This window comes from Zootoca vivipara, chromosome 6 (genome assembly GCF_965207765.1).
Source record: "Zootoca vivipara chromosome 6, rZooViv2.hap1.1, whole genome shotgun sequence".
NCBI lineage: Eukaryota > Metazoa > Chordata > Lepidosauria > Squamata > Lacertidae > Zootoca > Zootoca vivipara.
In genome coordinates, this window is record NC_142589.1 from 54,111,831 (window position 1) to 54,125,345 (window position 13,515).

Genomic DNA, 13,515 nt, shown 5'->3' on the forward strand with positions numbered 1-13,515 from the left:
CGCTAGCCGGATCCCAGCTGCGGGGCGGGAGGGGTCTGAAGAGCGCTCTGCACATGCTTAACGGGTCTTCCCGTGGTCTTGCTTCACACTTGTCAGGGTGGAGCTGGGGTGAGTGCCAGCCCAAGCCAAGCCCTGGCCTGGGGCTGGTTGTGCTTCTACGCTGGCGACGGGAAGGCGCTCTGCACATGGTTAGCTGGACTCTATTTTATGAATATTTCCGCATGCTCAAGGGATACGGCGTGGGAAGGAAATCGCGTGCTAACTTGGATTCGGCCCCTGTGATTTCCTGGCCTAGAAGAAACTCTGAATTTTTTTTGCCAAAGGTTGTACTTAGAGAATAGAGCTGGGTTCAACTGCTTTAGCTCTGCACGTGAACAGTGTTACAGTGAATATGTCACCCATTCCCAGTCCCTTCCTTGTAACTGGAAATCGATTCCAAGGTGAAGCCCAAGTTGCCTAAAGTTGCTTTCCCTTCCTGAGACGTTTGACCTGCTTTATCAGCCCTTCACATGATCCATGACTCTGCCCCACCTTACTGAAACCAGGCCCCAGCTTTAGCCCATGGCTGAGTGGGCTGCCAACAAATCCCCAGGCAAGCCTTTATAATGCCATTCCGACCAGCCTTCCGCCATTCCTTGACTTACTTCCTCATGCCAACTGAACCCGTTCCCTCCTTGCCTTGCTTGAAACAGGTGTGGGTGGCGCTTCAAGGACTGGGGCACAGGCTCAGGCAGGGCACAAAGTTGCATAAATGTGCAGAGTGCCCCTGCACATTTAAGATGGCCAGTGGCTGGGCTCTCACCTGCATGGCTCTCACCACCAAGACGGAGAGAAAATGTGTGTGTTTTTTAAGTTCAGAAGGAGGAGGAAAGGGGCATAGGATCTGCAGCATGGCACAAAACAATCTGAGACTAGCCCCCTGTGCTACCTCCCAGGGGGATTTTCCTGTCCCCATCTCCATCTTTTTATTTTAGAGAGTGCCTGTTTGGAGTTGTGGGTCATCATTTTGACTTTCCTCTTCAGCAGTGGAAGTGTCTTTCTGTCAGCATGGGGTGCAGCAGGTCCTAGTTTTGGGTAACCTGTGTGTGTATTTGCAGGGAGAGAGCTGCATTTGGTTTTTCTGGGGCCTGGGCAATTGCAGCCAGCTCATTCTTTCTAGCAGCGTGAGGTGTGGGCCTCTTCTACCCCCCATTGCAAATTCCATTTCTACCCAAGGCTGTTGCTGGTTCAGTGGGCATGTTCCTTCTCCCTCTGACTCATGAGGTCAGAGATCCTGAGAGAAATCTGGAGCAGCTCCAGATGCTTCCCCAGTCCACACAGCTGTTTTGCACAAGCTGAACTGTGGCTCTGGCCCCACCCTGAGCCTGTCTCCGCTCTTATTTTCTTTTTTTTAAAAGAATAATAGAATTGTAGAGTTGGAAGGGTTATCTAGTCCAACCCCCTGCAATGCAGGAATCTCAACATAGTTTCTCCCCTGTGCATGTTTGTTGATGTTTACTAAGGTTTCCGCTATCACTGAAGCTCTTTCCTCTCTCCATACATCCAAATGGTTTCCTCCTGTGCACACTGTCCATGTACACCCAGGTTGGTGGGAAACAAAGGAAGGAGGCTGCTGGACTGTTGTTGGAAACGCCCCCTCCCCAATTTGCTTTGATGTGGAGTGAAGAGGTGCAGAAAAACTCCTCACGATGTGTTGGCATGGTTGGTCTTTGTGAAGATGCCTGTGCTGAGTTGGAGTGAACCAGATGTACGGGTAGCCAATCTGTGTCACAGATGCCACAAGTGGCATAAACAGTAATAATAACAACACTGATAAACCTAGAGCAATGTTCCAATGGAGCATTTAAGCAAGTGAAAGTAGACTCCTCCTACTCTGGCCTGGTTAAACCACTGTTCTGAGGATCGGGGGGGGGGTGTCCTCTGGGCTGCTTTAGAATCAGAAGAAACCCTTTTGGGAAATGGGTGTGTACCTGTGGTGCTGACCCAGGGAGGCATGCCTAATTGTGACATTGCCAAACTCTGCATTGCTGATGGCCCTGTATCCATGACATCAAAAGCAGCTGGACGTTGTTTTTGTCCTGGCACTGTGGCAGATGTGGCGTTTGGCATTCTAAAGAACTCAGGAAGCCTCTTGGCCAAAGAGGGATGGGCAGTTGCTTTTTAGACCCATCGACCCAGAAGCTTCTCTTGGTACTGGCTTGGTTCAGAGGAACTCTGGCCTTGTCTGGGTGGTCCTCTGCTTTACTCAGCCCCAACCACACACTGCTTTTCTTGTGGTGGCAGCCTGCTCATGTTAAGAGACCTGCGATGTGCTCTCTGTGTGAACTTGTGCTATTATCTGCCCATTCCCTTCCAGCGCTGCCCATCCCCTGCCATGTGTCTGTTGGCTTCTAGCCCCTGGAGAGCTGCTCCAGGTGCCAGTCTTTTCACAGAATCATAGAAATGTAGAGTTGGAACTTGGAAGAGTCCCCCAAGGAGCATCTAGTCCAACCTGCCTTGGCCCTTGAGCTACTTGCTCCTTTGTCCCCTTGTCCAGGTGCGCTTGTGCTTTTCAACCCTGGCAGGGCAGACAAAAAGCCCAAGGGACAAGGTGATCATGAATCAGCACTGTAGCACCTTTCCAAAGCAAACAAGCACCATCTTGGTGTGGAACATGAGTGAGACATGGAAGTCCTCCCCTGGCCCCCTCCACTTGGCATCAGGGTACCATGTTCAACCCTGAATGCAGAACAGAGCTGAATTCTGGTTGTTGAACTCAAGAACGGCATGAGAGAAGCTGGAAAGAATCCAAAGAAGAGTATCTACCATGACCAGAGGTCTGAAGAATACGGGGCAAGGCTGCAGTGCAGAAGCGATGGCTTGCTAGGTCAGGCCAAAAGTCCAGCTAGTGCAGCTTTATGTTCCCAGCAGTGGAACATAAACTCTTCCTGCCCCAGGATGTTTACATGTTTTGGGCACCTTTTGCTGTTTTGGTTCAGCACCTAGGACCCCAGTTGCTGCTTCAGTTTGAAGAATAGAAGTCTCTTGAGAGGAGAATCTGATTGCTGTTTTCAGAATACACAATAAGTTAAGTTACCTTGAGAGGACCAGGATCAGTTTCTTCCCTTGTCTTCTGGTTGTGGATCTGTACACGGGGCTGGGATTGTATTTGCAAGAAGTTAGGAAACTGACATTTGTGTGTGGGATCCATGAGGCTTTACTGAAGAAAAGTCTGAAATGAGATACTTTTGTGAACATCCCCTAGAAAAAGATACCTGTAGTCACTTTAAGTGCCTTAAATTTATCTTTTTATGGCTTCTGTCTCTCTTGTGCTTGAGGCGACTCACTGCAATATATAAAAACAGCACACATCAGTTCCTTGTAAATCAAAGAGTAAAAACCTTCCAGGACAGCAACATAGGTGAGCAGCAGTTTCCTCTGACAGGTCTCCATCAGCTCCCAAGAGCTCTCTTGAGGAGGCCATTCTGACCATAGCTGCCAAGTTTTCCCTTTTCTCGCGAGGAAGCCTATTCAGCATAAGGGAAAATCCCTTAAAAAAAAGGGATAACTTGGCAGCTATGATTCTGACAGACCCTCTTGAAAGCCAGACCTTCTCGTGGGGAGTGAGCGTGTTGGGAATGAATGGCCTCATTTGAATATAGCAATACTGCAAGTATTTATTTTTCTTAAAATGCATATCCTGCCTTTCTCCCACCGCAGAGCTTACGTTGATATGCATGTGGGGTTCCCAGACAGTCTCCCATCCAGGCACTGACCAGACCTAGACCTGATGAACTTCAGCAAGGTGGTGCTGCCTTCAGAACGTACCTTGGCTTTTGGTGTCCTGGGATTGAGCTGCGTGGTAGTGTAGTGTAGTGGTTAGAGTGTCAGACTAGGGCCCCTCAGAGGTTTGATATCTCTTCTGTTCTCAGTCTTCTGTCTGGCAAGACAGGCACTAGATATGTATCCACACTAAGAGATGTGTCTGAAATGTAGGGAATGGAAGAGAAATAAATTTGGCCCACATTTTGAAGCAAACCAACCTAATATGCTAGTCCTAAACACAGCTGTCCATTGGATTACACCCTTCTCTGAATGTTGTAGTTCCGGTTCAGTGGTACATGTGAAAGGAGGGGATCCTACAGACCCCAGGCTTAGAGGGGTTTTTAAGGTCAATATGACCACAAATGGTCTCTAGAACTGTTGGACCTCTTGGCAAGGAAATGCAAAAAAAGGCCAAAGTTATTTTTAGTGGTGCCCTGAAACAAATGTTGGTTTTAGTTGATTTTAGTATTGCATTTTTGATTTTATTTTGGCTTATATTTCTTCACAAGCCATTTTGTGTGTGTGTTGGGGGGGGGGAAGAGGGTGGATTCCTGAAAAGTGGTCTATAAATCTGCTAGATGAAAAATAAAGAGGGACAACTGCTTGAAAACGAGGTTCAAATTGGGTGCCTCCTGAACAACCGAAAGTGCTTGAAACATGTGGGCAGAAGGATCTGCCGGTGGAAATATTTAGGATTACGTAGGAGAGAGGGAAACGGCCATTGGGGTTCTTTCCTTGACCTCTTTCAGCCATGCAAGATGGCTTGTTTTGATTCCCATGAGCTGCTGCTGCTGGATGAAACCACCAAAGTCTGTCGTCACAACATACTCTCTGGTTTCAAGAAGCATAATGCGGAAGAGCCACACCCTGTTCAACCCTTTCAGCTCTGGCCGCTGAAGCTGCTCACCTCCTACCAGGCAGGGCTCAGAAGCTGCCATGGCCTAGTTAGGAGATGAGCTTCCTAGGGCGATGGTGACTGCCGGCCACGTGGCCTTGGGTTGGTCATGTTCTGTGTTTTGGTGGGTGGCAAGGCCTTCTGGTGCAATTCCAGCGGGGCAGGAACTCGGGGACTGGTTTATAGCACCTTCTGACAGTGGAGTGAAAGACCTATAAAGAGCGAGATGGTTATTATTAGGCTTTTACTAGTTTCTTTCATGTAATTTGGGGTACTGCAGTGCATTCCACTATTGGGCAGCGTGGCTGAAGCTGCATATGCTCAGGTGGGGACTGGATCTGCTGCACGTGGATGGCAGTCAGGCTGGGCACTTCCAGCAGTTACAGCAGGAGGTGGCTGATGGCCCAGATGGCAAGAGGACCATTAAGTTTCCAGATGAGGGTGTGGACCAGCCTTCCCCAACCTGGTGCCCTCCAGATCTTTCAGGCTACCACTCCCACCAGCCCCAAGCATTTTATGACTATGTTGGGTGAGGCTGATGAAAGTCCGAAACATCTGGAGGGAACCAGGTTGGGAAAGGTTGGCAGAGAGAGAATTTTGGCTCCATGCTGACTTTTTTTGCTCTTGAAATGATGCTGGTACGTACATTTATGTTCCCGCTCCTTGATTTGATATCTCTTCTGTTCTCAGTCTTCTGTCTGGCAAGACAGGCACTAGATATGTATCCACACTAAGAGATGTGTCTGAAATGTAGGGAATGGAAGAGAAATAAATTCGGCCCACATTTTGAAGCAAACCAACCTAATATGCTAGTCCTGAACACAGCTGTCCATTGGATTACACCCTTCTCTGAATGTTGTAGTTCCGGTTCAAAAGTGCACAAAAATGCCTATTTGATATGGGTGGGTGAAAATAGTACAACATGCATATTTTAGGGGAAGAAGTGTGTGTATACGGTATGTTTTCAATCCCCAAAAAGCCTATGGATGGAGTGGACCTAGGATTGACTCCATGCAAAAGTAGCATCCCTTCCCAAGATATACATTTAATCAGAGCGTGTTATCAACACTTCCTCTTGTCCTATGCCTAGAAAGCATGTTCCCCTTGCTCTGCTCCTTTCCCAAGGAAAGCCTGCCCTTAAGCTCACAACAACAACAATCTGCAGAAACCCAATGGCTGTTTGTTCCAACTGAGCACTAAAGAGTTGTTGTTCCTGGAGGAAAGCAGCGGGACAAGAGGAAGTGTGGATATAAGCCCTGAGTCAGACCACTCTGCCATTTAGCCCAAAATTGTCTGCCCTCAGAAGTGCTGGCTCTTTCCCTGTCCTGGACCTTGGGTCGTTTTTAACTGGGATTGAACCCAGGTCTTTCTCTGTGCCAGGCATGCACATTACCACTTGTGCAATCCAAAGGTTGGCATGCCTGGCACACTCTGCAGCATTGCAAGGGATCCTGCACAAGTCTTGGACCACCTGCTGATTCCCTGCCACTGATCCATGTGCTGCTTTTCCAGGCAACAACTTTGCCTGCTTGCAGAGTGACGGTCTGGCTGAGCTTGCTGACAGCAACCTTGGTTTGCTGCTCAACCTTGAACTGAACTCGGATCCTTGCACACCATTCAGCTTGTCACTGGCACTGCTAAGGAAAGGGCAGCTGCTTTGCTCCTTCTACAGTGGTACCTCGGTTTAAGTACACAATTGGTTCTGGAAATCTGTACTTAACCTGAAGCGTACTTAACCTGAAGCGAACTTTCCCATTGAAAGTAATGGAAGGTGGATTAATCCATTCCAGACGGGTCCGCGGAGTACTTAAACTAAAAGTACTCAAACCGAAGTGTACTTAAACCGAGGTATGACTGTACCTGCTTCTGTTCCTCCTTTCTGTATATTGCATCTAGTTTGCAGGATACTCTGCAAGGCATGCCCCTCTTGCTCCCTTTTTACAGGCTGGGGTGTGGATTTTCCCTGATGGAGCTGGGCCTTCCAGGTGTTGAAAAATCCATGCTCAACTCTCAAGGGCAATTTTTGTTTGTCCCCCCCCCTTTGTGAACCAGACCCTACCACTGTGGGTCAACCAAGACCAGACACCTGTTGCTCTAGGCACCCAAGAGGGATCATCGCAAAGGGCCTTGGCTCCGCAAATATGTAAATGGCCTCTGTGCTGAAATTCAAACCAGTATGAAAGCAATTTAGATGTTACACCTCTCCACCTCCCTCCACATGTACTGGTGTTATGCTCAGCTCTGTGCAGTGGAGGGCGCTACCCGGAGCTGTATTACTTGTGCACAGGCTCAATCCCCCACTCCAGCCACCAGGACAGGACCATCTGCACTGAACAGCCTCCTCCAGCCTTGGCTGGGGCTGATGGGAGTTGTAGTCGAGATCATCTGGAGAGCACCAGGTTGGGGAAGGCTGACCTAGAACTATAGTTCCTTTGCTGAGATTCAGGGCAGTTAAGGTGTTTTCCAAGGGCTGTTAAGGGGTGATATGATAGCCATGTTCAAATATATAAAAGGATGTCATATAGAGGAGGGAGAAAGCTTGTTTTCTGCTGCTCCAGAGAAGCAGACACGGAGCAATTGATTCAAACTACAAGAAAGAAGATTCCACCTAAACATTAGGAAGAACTTCCTGACAGTAAGAGCTGTTCAGCAGTGGAATTTGCTACCAAGGAGTGTGGTGGAGTCTCCTTCTTTGGAGGTCTTTAAGCAGAGGCTTGACAGCCATATGTCAAGAATGCTTTGATGGTGTTTCCTGCTCGGCAGGGGGTTGGACTGGATGGCCCTTGTGGTCTCTTCCAACTCTACGATTCTATGATTCTATGTACTGTGGCAATAGAGGTTTTGTATACCAAAAGCAAATAATTAAACTCGGCCCAGTGGCATATTGGGAGCCAGTGCAATTTGTTTAGCAAAGGCATTACATATTGGGGCTTAGGGTGCTCTGTTAAGTAATCTGCACCAGCTGCAGCCTCTGGACCCACCTTAAGGGCCCACCTAGAGTGCCTTGCAAGTAATCCAGCTTTGATATTAACAGTGCATGTGGTCAAGGAATGGTTATAGTTGGGGTACTAGCTGAAGCTGGTGAAAGAATCCTCTCTCCCTTTCCAACTCAGGAGCTGGGGACAATATACTTGGGCTTACCTTATTGTATCCTCCTCACAACTACTCCATGGAGTAGGCTTAGGAAGGGGGGTGCTGAAGTCACCCAGTGAGCTTCCTGGCTTGGTGGGGATTGGCGTCCAGTTGAAGGGCAGCCCACTCTCCTTGGCTGGGCACGGCCTCCTATTCTGGACTAAGGAATACAGCAGGCAGGGGGGTAAGTGCAGGTATGTGGCACAGAGCCACAAAAATATCCCAGCAAGGCCGTCTGCCCACAAGCCAGGCATGAAACAGGATTTCTTGGCTAAGCTGCCCATTCTGAAGACTCGCAGGACGTGTTCACGCATGAAGTGCTTGGTGAAATTTTGTCTGGTGCTTGTGTTCTTTCTTTTTTCTTAAGAAGAAAACTCTCAAGTGCTGGGCCTGGTGATTTCCTAGGACCAGTTCTCCACCACCACCCATCTACTGCAGTGGGACCCCCCAGAGCCTCACGCAGACATCTCCCTTGCTTCGTATGTTAAAACAGCCTTTCCTAACAGCTGGCTGGGACTGATGGGAGTTGTAGTCCAAAAGCATCTGAAAGGCTGCATTGAAGTCTTCTCCCTACCCACCATATGAGGGCTTTTGAATTGCCCCCTCCTCCTTAATGATTGCTCCAGCATCCCGTGTTATCCACACATCCATCCACTCTGACTGTGCCTGCAAGCTCTAACAAATTAATTGGTGCAATTTGTCAACGGATGGTTTAAAAGGCACCTTCGCTGTAATTTTGTAATTTGTATATTTATATAGATGCCATTGATTAAAGGCCAGGCTGATTACAGAATCTTTTCTTGACCTCTCTACCCACTGCGAGCTGAGATCGGGGGAAGGCAGAGTTGGAAAACTCTTTTAAAAAATTCCTCGCTGTCATGTTGCACAACCTGGCACCCCCCAGATGATGTTGGACTGCAAGCTGGTGTGCTGACTTGGGGCTGATGAGAGTTGTAGTCCAACCATATTTGGAGGGTGCTGGGTTGGCAATTAAAAAAAAAAGATTTCTACGTGACTGCCTCAAACTATATCTGATTTCTCAGTGCTCTGGAGACCAGCTAGGGAATTCACACAGGTGCCAGCTGTCAGAAAGGAAAAAGCAGAGTTGTCATAATGAAACAAACTTGTCCACAAGGAAGGCGTTCCTCTTTGTGCCTGTCAGTTGGAAGTGGGCTTCTGCGACCAAAGAGAAGAGCCATTGTTAATATTTCCCAAAGTCTTCACTTTCGTTTTGTCGTTTTAGCAGCTTGCAACTGCATATTTATTTGTCCTCAAGGGCTGCAATTGCAAGGCAGAGCTGGTTTGTTTTAATAAACAGAAAACATGTCTGCGCACAGATGCCTCTCCCTTCCACAGCTCAAACCTGGGTTATAATAGGGGGCCCAGACTGAGGCTGTCGGGGTTTATATCTGTGTTTGGGTTCTTTTTGTTTTAAAAGCAAGCGGAGCTCTTGGCTTGGTTGTTATTTTGTGGCAAGGAGTTCCACAAGTCAGTTGGTGGGAAGAAAAGCTGCTCCCTGCTTTTTCCCATTCCTTCCTTGGCCTGGGTATCCTTACCTGGAAACAAGTAAGCAGAAAGCTTCCGTAAAAGAATCCAGGGAACTGTAGTTTTTGCTCAGAGTTACCATTCCCAACACACTTCACAAACTTCATTTCCCGGGGTTCTTTTGTGGAATCCCTGTGGTTTAAGTGTGTGTCTCATATGGGGTGTGCACAGGATGAGAGAAGGCATAACATTGTGCTGTTGAAGTATCTTCCTCTCCTTTAGGCAGAGGAAGTATCCTTTAAGCAGGCTCCTGGTAACTTTTATTTTTAAAAGTCTGAAACAGTCGGGGACCCTCTCTGTTTATACAAACATTCATCCCAACTGCTGCTTTTAAACTGCATTTCCCCCTACAGCTACCTGGCTGAGTTTCTCTCTTCTGTTCATAAATAGTATCCTTGCCATCTCTTGGCTCCTCAAAAAGGAAGGGCGCAGTCCACTTAACCCTTTCATGAATGACAGGTTACACAACCCGGAAGTTAAAATTCAGCCTACTTTGAAAAATGCCTTTTCCAACAAATGGGATTATTCTCCTTCTCCTCCAACCCCAGCTGTGCATTTACACACACAGGATCTGACCTTGCATTGCTGCAAAACCTGCAAGCGCTGAAATACGTGGTCTTGTGTGCACTTCGTTTTCATCACAGAGCAGTGCTAGTTTGAAGCTCGTGTCTCTTTTCCTGTACTAGAAATGTCTGGGAATTTGAGTGGGTGTGAAATTTAAAGAGAGTTTGAGGTTACTTCGTTGAATCACAAGGGATGAAAGAGACCTATAAGCTTGGTCCAAAGGCAGGATGCCTATGGGCATCAACGCCACCCCCTCTGCCCCGAGATCTGACTCCCATAATCCAGGCCACAAATGGCATACCAAGGCATCTGCAAAGCAACTAGATTCAGATGACTCAAGCAAGCGAGTCCAGTTCAGTACTGTAGAGAAAAGGGCCATTCTGCTTCCATACAGTTCCTCTTCTGAGGAATACTGTCCCAGCTACCCAGTGTTAGAAACTCAGATATATTAGCTAGATGCCAAATGGGCTCATTAAACCAGGGTTACAGTCACCAAAACAGAATGCCCAATTGTCATTTTTGGGCCAGACAGCTCGAAAGTCGTATTTTTCAAAATGACTTTTTGGCTCCTGAAATTCATTCTGATCAAATATAACAAATAGAATTCTACAGGATGTGTTGTCAGTATCTGAAAACAGTCAAGATCCAACGATCCCCAGGCATGCACCTCCAGATGATGGAGACGTCAGGCACCATCCTGGCAACTAAACATCTTCGCTTGGTCGCAAGTGGCCAATAGCCAGGTGCAAAATGCACCAGGCGCTTGGGGAATTTCGAGCGCTGATGATCGTTATGTTGGAGGCTTCTGAATGCCAGCTGCTGTGATGCACAAGTCGGGAGAGAACCCTTGCTCTCAAGTTCTGCTTTTCGGCTTCCCATTATGGCATCTGGTTGACCACTGTATGAACAGGATGCTGAACTAGATACCCGTCCCCTTAATCTACTAGGGCTCTTTTTTCAGTTCTTCTAGGTAGGCTCCTGCTTCTTGATATGCCTGGCACAATGGCACCTCCTGCATCAGTTGTGGACCTCTTGTCTTTACTGTGTAATATCAGTGGGGCATGGGAGCAGCACGGCACACTTGGCTTGGTTCCCAGGCCATTCCCAGACCAAATGATGCCTAGTGGCAGGGCTGGGGAAAATCCATCAGAGCTGGGCACAAAGTGGCAGAGGGCACAGCTCAGTGGCAGAATCCCCTGGGAAAGGGGAAGAGTCCTGCTAGGGAGCCTAGAGAGTACTCCCTAAGCGGATAGATCTATCTATCTATCATCTATCTATCTATCTATCTATCTATCTATCTATCTATCTATCTATCAGATCCCCCCAATATATTTATTGGTTTTATAAACCTTGAACAAACATACAACAAACAGAAGACAAAATACAAAATGCAAAATACAAAAAACAAAACAATACATAATACAAAAATACATTAAAAAGAAATACAAAATACAAAAATCTTATTCTAACTTTGATTCTAAACTTGTTGACTTCCTCCTTTCTCTCTCAACTGTGTTTCAAAATATCACATCCTTAGTACTTTCCACATCTTATTCCATCTATTTTAAAAATTATTTAAACATCTCATAACTCTCATTGACTTATCTAACATATTATATCTCTTATTATATATTATCTTAAAATTCTAATTTCTATAACACTTTTATCTAAATATCACTCTCTGTTATCTCAGCCTTTATCTAAATCTTAATATACAATTCAACCTTAACCAAGTCTCTTCTGCAGCCTCCTTACACTTCCAAATCTTATATCAAACACTAATAATCTTAAAATGATTTCCTAAATAAACTTTAAATTTCTTCCAATCTTCCTCCACCGACTCTTCCCCCTGTTCACGGAGTCTTCTGGTCAGCTCAGCCAGTTCCATAAATTCTATCAGCTTCAACTGCCAGTCGTCCACAGTAGGCAAATCTTCACTTTTCCAATTTCTTGCTAATAAAATTCTCGCTGCTGTTGTGGCATAAAAAAAAAAACAACCAACGTGATATCTTTCTTTGGCAGTTCCTCTCTAATTATCCCAAGTAAAAAAAGCTTCTGGTTTCTTAACAAAAGTGTTTTTAACACTTTCTTCATTTCGTTATGAATCTTTTCCCAAAAGCTCTTTACTTGGGGGCATGTCCACCACATATGGTAAAAGGTTCCTTCCACATTCTTACATTTCCAACATTTATTGTCCTTTTAATGATAAATCTTACCTAGTTTTACTGGTGTAAGATACCACCCAGATTTCTTACCTGCTATGAAGCTCCAGGGTTGGTCACAACCCACAACATATAACTTGCAGTTCAAAAAACAGTTACTATAAAACCATTACAATGATAAAAAAGAAGGAAAACCATTCCAGATGAACAGAAGAGTATACATTCAGCAGAAATAGGTGAGTCCTACAAAACATGTTGCTGTCAAAGGCTGGGGGAAAGAGTTGTATCTTTTAGCATTAAGTCAGAAAATGTGGAGAGGGAACATTTTCACTGAGACTGTTGCAAGGAGAAAGGGTTTAACTCTCCCTAATTTGCAAGGGCCGGATGCCGCAATTCCTTCTCCCACCATTGCTTGGCTGCTGTTTACTTTTCTGTAAAAAAAACCCTCAGTAGTGCATATTAATTGCACTATTAAGTCATTAATTGCCCGATTAAGTCACGTCTAATTTGGTCCCCAGGAAACAGTGCTAAAGGGAGGATCCTGGCTCAGAGGTAGAGAACAATTCTGGGTTCAGAGGAACCATTGGCTTGGCTAGCCATAAGACAGCTTGCTAAGTTCCTAAGATAGCAGTGGCTTTCCCAAATGAAACCACCCAATGAGGCTGAGATGGGCCTGTAATGGAGACTGCACTCCTACCTGGCACTGTCTCTCTCTCTAGCTGCATCAGTCTACTAAGTAACTAAGTAACTAGGACCCATAGGAAGAATGCAGAGATGTGAGATGTTGGTGACAAGGTAATGTGTGACAAGATGCCGTTTATTTTGTAGGGTTCAATTGCATCCTGTGCTAGAAAGGCTGCCTGGTTCCTTCAGCTGTTACTAAGCACACTGTTGCTGGCCTCAACCTTAATTGCTGAAATAGTTTCCAAGTGTTTGTGAAATAATTTTGTTAATCTGCAGGGCGCAGAAGGCCAAGAGTGACATTTCTGAAAATGTGGGCAACAGGAATCCAGTGTCTGGTTTGAACTGGAAACCAATGTGAGCTTCTCAGACTGAACAAAGAGAGGTGTGCCTCTTCCACCTGGAGGGGAGGGGGAAGTGCAAGAAATGCTTTTGCAAACAGCATAATCTGAGATCTGATTTTTAAAACCCACCAAATTGTTTTGGAGTCAGATTTCTGTATATGAGGAACGTGTTCTTTCTTAAGACAATATGATCATTGACATGGTCTCTGGCACAGGAGAGGGTGAGAAATGAAGGTGAAGAGCTGAACAAATATGAATTAGAACGGATTTGACTTGTCAAACCGGTGCAGGTGCCTTTGAGTTTCTGTATTTCTCCAGTTTCAGGTGAGGAAGTCAGGGGCAATTCAGTGAGGGCTGCCATCTCAGCCACCCTTACCTGGGTGCAAGT

The 13,515-nt window shown here is 46.3% G+C and overlaps 1 protein-coding gene across 1 annotated transcript in view; it reads left to right on the top strand.

The window, feature by feature from the left end:
• NHSL3 (NHS like 3) overlaps positions 1–13,515 on the top strand; it is a 59,711-nt gene that overhangs the window by 2,190 nt on the left and 44,006 nt on the right. The gene's annotated exons all lie outside the window — the stretch shown is intronic.